The sequence below is a fragment of the Mixophyes fleayi genome, chromosome 4 (genome assembly GCF_038048845.1).
Source record: "Mixophyes fleayi isolate aMixFle1 chromosome 4, aMixFle1.hap1, whole genome shotgun sequence".
NCBI classification, from domain to species: Eukaryota; Metazoa; Chordata; class Amphibia; order Anura; family Limnodynastidae; genus Mixophyes; species Mixophyes fleayi.
Window position 1 is genome coordinate 315,959,479 of NC_134405.1, and position 9,354 is coordinate 315,968,832.

A 9,354-nucleotide genomic window follows, 5' to 3' on the forward strand; every position below is an offset into this window, starting at 1 on the left:
AAATACTGGCTGTTTTTTCATCTAGCACACAAATATTTGCTAGCTTTATTATTACACTGAAATTTAAACTTGATCTAGGACATGTCCTACCCAGGGCCGGATTAAGGGAATGGAGACCCCTGGGCTAAGGGGGCCTCCTTTCCCCCATGAGGGATCCTCCCCCACCCCCCCCTCCCCCCCCCTGTGATCCGAGCCGCCCCCAAGGCACTGACCTCCTTTTATTATTATTATTATTATTATTATTAATAATTTTTATTTATAAGGTGCCACTAGGTGTCCGTAGCGCCGTACAGGGACAGACAAAGTTACAATACAAGGTGAGACAGCACAGTACAGTAAACAATAAGCACAGTAACTCGGTGAGCTCGAAGCACAGCTAGAGGGGCGGGAGAGGGGAAGGTCCTGCATACGGGTGAGCCCGAGAGGGAGGGCCCGGATGACAGGGAAACCCCCAGAGGGGAGAGGAAGGAGCGAGAGGGGAGAAGAGGGTCCTCGAGGAGGAGGGCTAGGTAGCTGGAGAGCCGAGTTAAGAGTGGTGAGGACAGGAGGAGAGATGACCCTGCTCAGAGGAGCGTACAATCTAAGGGGTGGGGTAGACAGACAGAGAGACACAGGGGAGAGAGGGAGAGATAAGGATAAGGAAAGGGGAATGAAGGGGAAGAGGTAGAAGAAAAGGTAGGAAATTAAGTGGGAGACTGGAAGGCTTTAAGAAAAAGGTGGGTTTTTAGAGCCCGTTTGAAACTGGAAAGATTAGGGGAAGTTCTAATAGAAGGAGGGTGCTTGTTCCAGTGGAGGGGGGCAGCGCGGGCGAAGTCTTGGATACGCGCATGGGAGGAGGTGATCAGGGGGGAAGAGAGGCGACGGTCATTGGCAGATCGGAGAGGGCGGGATGGAGCATGAATAGAGAGGAGGGTGGAGATGTAGGGTGCAGTGGAGTTGGCGAGGGCCTTGTATGTAAGAGTGAGGAGCTTGAAGAGGATTCTGTAGGGGGAAGGGGAGCCAATGAAGGGATAGGTAGAGGGGGGAGACATTGCAGTCCTTCCCCGGCGCGCTGTACGGTCTTTACTGAGGAGATCTCGTGAGAGTGAGACTCACAAGATCTCATCATCATCATCATCATCATCATTTATTTATATAGCGCCAACATATTCCGTAGCGCTTTACAATTGGGGACAAACGTAATAAACTAATAAACAAACTGGGTAAAACAGACAAAGAGGTGAGAAGGCCCTGCTCGCAAGCTTACAATCTATGGGACAATGGGAGATTGACACATGAGGTTAAGTATACATTTTGCATCTTGGCCCAGCCAGACTGCAAAGGTAGGGTGACGCATAAGCAAATGATCCTGTCACACAACAATGTTATTCCGGGGGTAGTTGTCTTGTGTGAAATTGTGTAACAGGCTAAAGGTAGTGAGGTTAAGATGGTGGTTGAGGAATATTATAAGCTTGTCTGAATAGGTAGGTTTTCAGAGAACGCTTGAAAGTTTGTAGAACAGAGGAGAGTCTTATTGTGCGAGGGAGAGAGTTCCATAGAGTGGGTGCAGCCCGAAAAAAGTCCTGTAACCGGGAATGGGAGGATGTAATGAGGGTGGATGAGAGACGCAGATCTTTTGCAGAACGGAGTTGCCGAGTTGGGAGATATTTTGAGACAAGAGAGGAGATGTATGTTGGTGCAGCTTTGTTGATGGCCTTGTAGGTTAGTAAAAGTATTTTATATTGGATTCGGTAGAAGACAGGCAGCCAGTGTAGAGACATACAGAGTGATTCAACAGAGGAATAGCTATTTGCAAGGAAAATCAGTCTTGCCGAAGCATGTAAAATAGATTTTAGGGGTTTGAGTCTGTTTTTGGGAAGACCAGTAAGGAGGGAATTGCAATAGTCAATGCGGGAGATGATTAGTGCATGAATTAAGGTTTTAGCAGTGTCTTGTGTGAGATATGTGCGGATTCTGGAAATGTTCTTTAGATGTATGTAACATGATTTAGATATAGAGTCAATGTGGGGAACAAAGGATAGGCGTGAATCAAGGATTACACCTAGGCAGCGAGCTTGTGGGGTGGGATTTATGGTCATGTTATCAACAGAGATAGAAATGTCAGGTATGCTCTTGTTGGCGGGTGGGAATATTATTAACTCTGTTTTAGAAAGATTAAGTTTGAGTTGACGAGAGGCCATCCAAGATGAAATGGCAGAAAGACAGTCAGTTACACGGGACAACACAGATGTCGAGATATCAGGAGAGGATAGATAGATTTGGGTATCATCCGCATAGAGATGATACTGAAAGCCAAAGGAACTTATTAGATTTCCAAGAGAAGCGGTATAGATAGAGAACAGCAGAGGACCTAGCACCGAGCCTTGTGGTACTCCAACTGATAGGGGAAGCGGAGCAGAGGTGGCTCCAGAGAAATTAACAGTGAAAGAGCGATTAGAGAGGTAAGATGAGAACCAGGATAGAACTGTGTCTTGAAGACCTAGGGATTGCAGTGTTTGTATGAGAAGAGAGTGGTCAACGGTGTCAAATGCAGCCGAGAGATCAAGGAGAATTAGGAGAGAGTAATGGCGTTCAGTCTTAGCAGTGATCAGATCATTAACAACCTTGGTCAGCGCAGTCTCTGTGGAGTGTTGAGAGCGAAAGCCAGACTGAAGAGGATCCAACAGGTTGTTTGCGGAAAGAAAGCGTGTGAGGCGAGTGTAGGCAAGTCTCTCTAGAAGCTTGGAGGGGCAAGGGAGCTGAGAGATGGGACGGTAATTTGAGAGAGAGTTTGGGTCGGAGTTTTGTTTTTTTAGAATAGGAGTAATCACTGCATGCTTGTATAGTGATGGAAAGATGCCAGTAGAGAGTGAGAGATTACAGATTTGAGTTAGAGGTGAAATGAGCACAGAAGACAGGGATCTACCAATTTGCGAGGGAATAGGATCAAGAGGACAGGAGGTAGAGTAGGAAGATAAGAAGAGCGTAGAAATTTCCTCTTCATTTGTGGGGTCAAATGAAGAAAGGGTGTCAGAGGGTAGTGGGAAGGAAATGAGCTGATGGCTTGTTGAGGAAGAGGATACCATTTCTAGTCTGATCTTGTCAATCTTGTCCTTGAAGTAGGAAGCAAGATCCTGAGCACTGATAGTAGATGGAGGGTTCGGGGTGGGAGGATTGAGAAGATGATTAAATGTATTGAAAAGGCGTTTGGGGTTAGAAGCCTGAGCATAGATAAGAGATTGAAAGTATGTTTGTTTTGCAGTGTCCAGAGCATTTCGATAGGAGTGGTAGACAGAAGTATATGTGAAGAAGTCATTAGAGCTTCGAGATTTACGCCAGTGACGTTCTGCTTTACGGGACAGTTTTTGAAGATTTCGTGTTGCTTTGGTGTGCCACGGTTGACATCGAAGTCGACGTGTAGTATGAAGTGTCGCTGGAGCCACTTGATCAAGGGCCGTTGCTAAGGTTAGGTGAAAATGAGGTACTGCCATCTCAGGGGATGAGAATGTAGAGATAGGGGAGAGAAGGTGTTGGAGAGAGGTGGAAAATTGTTGAAGATTAATAGAATTAAGATTTCTACGAGTATGAGGAGGCTTGGTTGAGTCAGACAGTAGAGAGGTTAGAGCAGTGGGGGTGAGAGTGTAGCTGATAAGGTGATGATCCGAGAGGGGGAAGGGTGTATTAATAAAATTAGAAACTGAGCATAGTCTAGAGAAAACAAGATCAAGGCAGTGGCCATCCTTATGAGTAGATGATTCAATCCACTGGGAGAGGTCAAGTGAGGATGTTAGAGAGAGTAGTTTGGAAGCAGCTTTGGAAGGTGGGTTATCAATGGGGATGTTGAAGTCACCCATGATGATGGTGGGGATGTCTGAAGATAAGAAGTGAGGGAGCCATGCAGAGAAATCCTCAATAAATTGTTGGTGTGCTCCAGGGGGACGATAGATCACCGCAACACGTAGGGAGAATGGATTAAAAATGCGAATAGCATGTACTTCAAAAGATGTGAACGTGAGTGATGGGACATTTGGTAGAACTGTGTATGTGTGTAAGGAGACTACAGTGCGCCGGGGAAGGACCGCAGTGAAAGTGCTCAGCAGCATTGATCGCGCGGATGCGCCCCCGCCCCCATCCGATCAATAATGCTGCTGAGCACTTTCAAGGGCCCCCTGGATGCCCGAGGCCCCTGGGCTGTAGCCCAGTTAGCCCTAGGGTTAATCTGGCCCTGGTCCTACCCCAAGTATAAATCTGTCCCAACATTTTAAATTTACCTTCCCCTCCAATGCAACATGGTTTTGCCCAGGTGCAAATGTTACTCCTTTTTTATGCTTTGCTCTCCTTAATGACTCAGATCCCAGAACTTTAAAATGCAGGGGTAATGTTTTGACCCACATTGAAGAACCAGTGGGCAGTACATAGTACCCCCCTCCCATCCGTAGCTATCCGGCAAAAGTCCAGCCGGTCTGTTCTCTCACTGTAACGGTTGAAAAGCACAAATGGAAGGTAGAAAGTGACCGCCACGCATTTAGTAACTTTCAGGAGAGTAGAAGTCTAATATGTTAGTTATCTGATCTTATAAAATATTTTTGTTTTGTCTTCAATAGTTGATAAATTCTTTGTTCCAAAGGTTTTGCTTGGTACAGCCAAGTTTGCAGGGGAGGGCTGGCAAGATTTCGACTCAGCAGCCTTTTAGGAATATTTAAAAAATGCAGGTGACCCGACCCAGAGTAGCCCACTAGGGGACCAGCCTGGGGGGCAGATGCCCCCCCCAGCCCAGCCTGCCCCCGCAAGCTTGTATTTTATTTTATTTTTTTTTAAAAAAAAAATCTTTAAATGTACTTACTTTAAATCATTTTTACTCCTATAAAACCATAAATATTGCACCTCCCCCTCAATTACTAGTGGAATGGTGAAATCTTTTAAACGTTAACTACTTCTTGGCTGCAGTAAAGAGCAATAGTTCTAAAGCCTAATATGAGACCAGGAAAATGTTGCATTTCCAATTTATATTCATACTTCACAGTATATATGCAACTTGAAATTGGGAAAGCTATTGGAACTGGGTGTGTCACATCCTAGTAATATATGTAAAGTGATCTCACTGGGTGTCAAATCATAGATCACTTTTCCCTGCCATTCAACTGGTTTGGAAACCATGAGAAGGCTGTTTACATATTGCAGGTTTTAAATGTGGGGGTTTAACCAGTGTCCTTCAGACTTATGCCTGAACACCACAATTTACCTCTATCATATATAACATACTCATAGAGGCAGCCATTGTGTGGTCTAAACCAATATCCATCACAGTGCATCCTGTAGGTGCAGCGTGCCCCACAATCCTGTGCGCAGACTGGAATTGTGTCTGTTTCCTTTCTGAGCAGCAATGGAGTAGGGTGCAGAGTGGCAGAAAAATGCTTGTTAAAAGGTAAGTATGTAAGAGGGCTTAATAATGAGGGTGGCATTAGGAGAGATATGAGGAGGGCAATAAGAGAGAGATGAAAGTGGCAGGTCCCCTCTGGTGTTTAATAGGCTAGTACAATCGACACATTGATTTACAGGGGGTCTGCTAGCACCAAAAATGGGACTCAAAAGGTTTGCAACAGTGTGAAGTGTACCAATCAATAATCAAGTAAATAGACTGCGGTAACATTTATTCATATGTAAGTCCATAAAATATATAAAAAGCAATATTTAAAAGACAAAAACAACAACAAATATATTGGCACAAGATTATGGATATGATTAGAAGGACCAACTGCACGGGATCTGCAAACCCGTAAGTGAAAAATATATAAAATAAACAAATTGCAGTACGCCCTCTGATCATAAAAACACTAGCACTGTAATGTGAATATTAAAAATAGTTTATTAAAACAAATACATAATCTTTAAACACCATCTCTTGAGGATATTAACAACAGTATAGGTGCATCTATAATAATCCTGATAAAACTGAAATGAATTCCTCAAAGAGAAATATAAATGGTGTGAACTACATCAGGCTCATATCCGTTATCCAGCCAGATATACTCATACAGGAGATCAAAAAACACACATCAGTTCTTGATCCTTGTGAATCTCCGTGTGAAAACCACTATGATTAAGTATATATAAATATATGTCCCACAAAATGATGATATAGGCAATAAGTTGGAGGTATGGTACGGAGGTATGGATATTATTAAAGGTATAAATATATCCAAAAATTATAAATGTTCATCGGGTTATTGAAACAGATAGATAAATTCCTTACCAGATACCTGGAATGTATGATCAATTACCCGGTATGTGTCCTCTCCGTCCTCGTATGCACCACGATGTAGGGTGCTAATGAAAAAAACTTCCTCCCAGAATGATTTGCCTGTTGAATTGTTCCGGAGCGTGGTTAGTGAGAATTCCTCCTTCACACACCTTATCGATATTGTGGGTTTCACAGTGTGTAATGAGAATCTCCTACAACGATCGTGTTCATGACACGTAGCCTGGACGAAATCTTGCAGTTAGTTAGAGCTGAGTGAATGAGCCTGTGATAGCGTATAAAAACAATGTGTGGCACTAAAACCCAGAGTCACACCTTACGTGTTTCATTGCAACAAGCAACTTCCTCAGAGATAATTTCAAGTGTCATTCGGGTAGTAATATATATGGTTCTAGCATGCCAATTAAGACCACAATGTAAGTGTAAGAAATTTAATAAATATATGAGTGAAAATAAAAGTAAAAATAATAATAAACATAAAGATAAATATAAAAATAAGATTGAAACTACATATATAAACAAAAGTGATAATAGAGATGCAAATAAAGACAAGAGTCATAATACAAATGAAAATACAGCCAAAGCCAAACTGAATTCCCAGTCAAACAGAGGTATTTTTAATCTGTCTAAGGAAAAAATTAACCATGGCACAGATTACATTGCTAGAGAAAGGGTTAAAATTTGCTCCGTCCGCAGACCCAAATCTTTTTGAATTATTTATAGAGCTGAATAGGTACATAAGACTATTGTGCCGTAAGAAATACTTTGCAAGCAAAACAATAAGAAAAAAAGAACCGGATTTATTAGTTCAACCCATTATTCTTGATACCAATAAGGATCTTCAAGCACTATCAGATTTAGAAGAATTATGGTCAGAAAATAATCATAATGAAGATTCTCCGGTTACGATATTTGACATCAATCATCAGGATACTGTTATGAGATCACATTTTAAGATAAAATCTGAATTTTTCCCAGTACAAATGAAGAGTGCGCAAATAGATTGTTTCTATAAAGTTACAATGGAACAGTTTAGGAAAATATGCTTGAGAGCCAATAAAAACAAAAACAAAACTGGCTCTGGACATTTGAATTTAACACGCTTAGAAAAGGAAGCCATGAAAGCACTACAACTTGATACCACTATAATTATTAAAAGTGCAGATAAAGGTGGGGGTGTGGTGATCCAAGATCTAAGGGATTACCAAAGAGAGGCATACAGGCAACTGAATAATTGTGAATTTTATCTTAAACTTGATACTAATCCCAGTGAAGGATATAAAATAGAGCTTAAAGATCTTCTCACTGGGGCTTACAGTGAGGGAGTTATTTCAAAGGATGAGTTTAATTTTTTGAGTAGCACACATCCAATAACACCGGTATACTAACATCTACCAAAAATTCACAAGAATTTAGATCCCCCCCCGGACGCCCGATTATCTCGGGTATAGGATCACTTACTGCAAATTTATCAAGTTATGTGGACTTCCATTTACAACCTTTAGTAGTGCAGTTAAAGTCCTATATTAGAGATTCCACATATCTTTTGAATCTCCTTCATAATATCACTTGGAATGAGAATTTGGCTTTTCTTACGCTGGACGTAGAGTCCTTATATACTAATATTCCACATACCAAAGGGGTTGAGGTGATTAGAAAGATATTGGCAGAAAGGAGAGAATTATCTATTGGACAGCAGGATTTTTTGACTGATTCCATAACATTTATTTTGTCACATAATCGCTTTTTATTTGAAGGGAAACATTATTTACAGGTTATGGGGACGGCCATGGGGGCGCGCTTCGCCCCGAGCTACGCCAACCTGTACTTGGGTGACTTTGAAGAGTCCCACGTGTGGGCTGGCGAGTTCGGGGCGGACCTCGTCCTCTATGGCCGTTATAGCGACGATTTATTTTTTATTTGGAAAGGGGGTTTATCACGGGCACAGGCTTTTGTCGTTTATTTAAATCAGAATGATTATAACTTGAAATTCACTTATAAGTATCATGCAACTAGGATGGAGTTTCTAGATTTGGCCCTGGAGGCTAACAATGGTAGGATATCTACTTCTACATATTTTAAGCAAGTGGATTGTAACAATTACCTACACTATTCGAGTGCTCACTATAATAAATGGAAGAATAATATACCCAAGGGTCAGTTTATACGTTTACGATGCAATTGTTCAGATGATATAATTTTTCTTCAACAGGCCAGTGATTTGTCTAAAAACTTCTTAGAACGTGGTTACCCACCATCTTTAATTAGTTAAGCCCTTGAAGAGGTGACCAAATTAGACAGAATGACCCTGTTGACTTCTCATAAAGATAGGTTAGATCCACATAATGTGGACACCAGTTGTCCTTACAAAGAGAAAACTCAATATACGAAAGGTGGAAAAAAGAATTACAGCACAAGGTTAGAATGGGCATTTATTTCCAAATATAATAAGGCATCTTCTAAGGTACAACAAATTATTAAATTTTAAAAATCACCATTGATTTTTCAGGTAACAAGGTTTTTAACAATAGGCCTTGTTTGAAAATGATATAATTAGAGGCAATAATTCTCTTAACATTCATTGAGGCTTTACTATATTTTGAAACAAAAGCCCATTCTGAATTAGTAATAACATCATTGTTTTCTTCAGTGGTATTTGCTGATTTGTAAGTGATGCTCTTTTCAATCTCCTTCTGATTCATAGTCGCTATCTTAGGTGTCAGTAAAGTACTTCTATTCATTAATTTAAGCTCCTTAAGTGCTTGATCTACCAATTTATTTGGGTTCCCCCGATCAAGAACATTTTTTCTCATTAACTTGGCCTGTTCCAAGAATACATCCTCATTTGAGCAATTCCGTCAGAGCCTCATAAACTGCCCCTTTGGGATCCCTTTCTTCCACTTAGAATAATGAGCACTTGAAAAATGTAGATAATTACTGCAATCAACTTTTTCAAAATAAGTTGAAGTGGATATGGTATTGCCCAGTGACAGCCAGGGAGACATTCAGAAACTCAATATGCATAGTATGATACTTAGAAGTGAATTTCAAATTATAATCATTGTCATTTAAAAAATTAACAAATTCCAGTGCTTCCCCACCTTTCCATATAATAA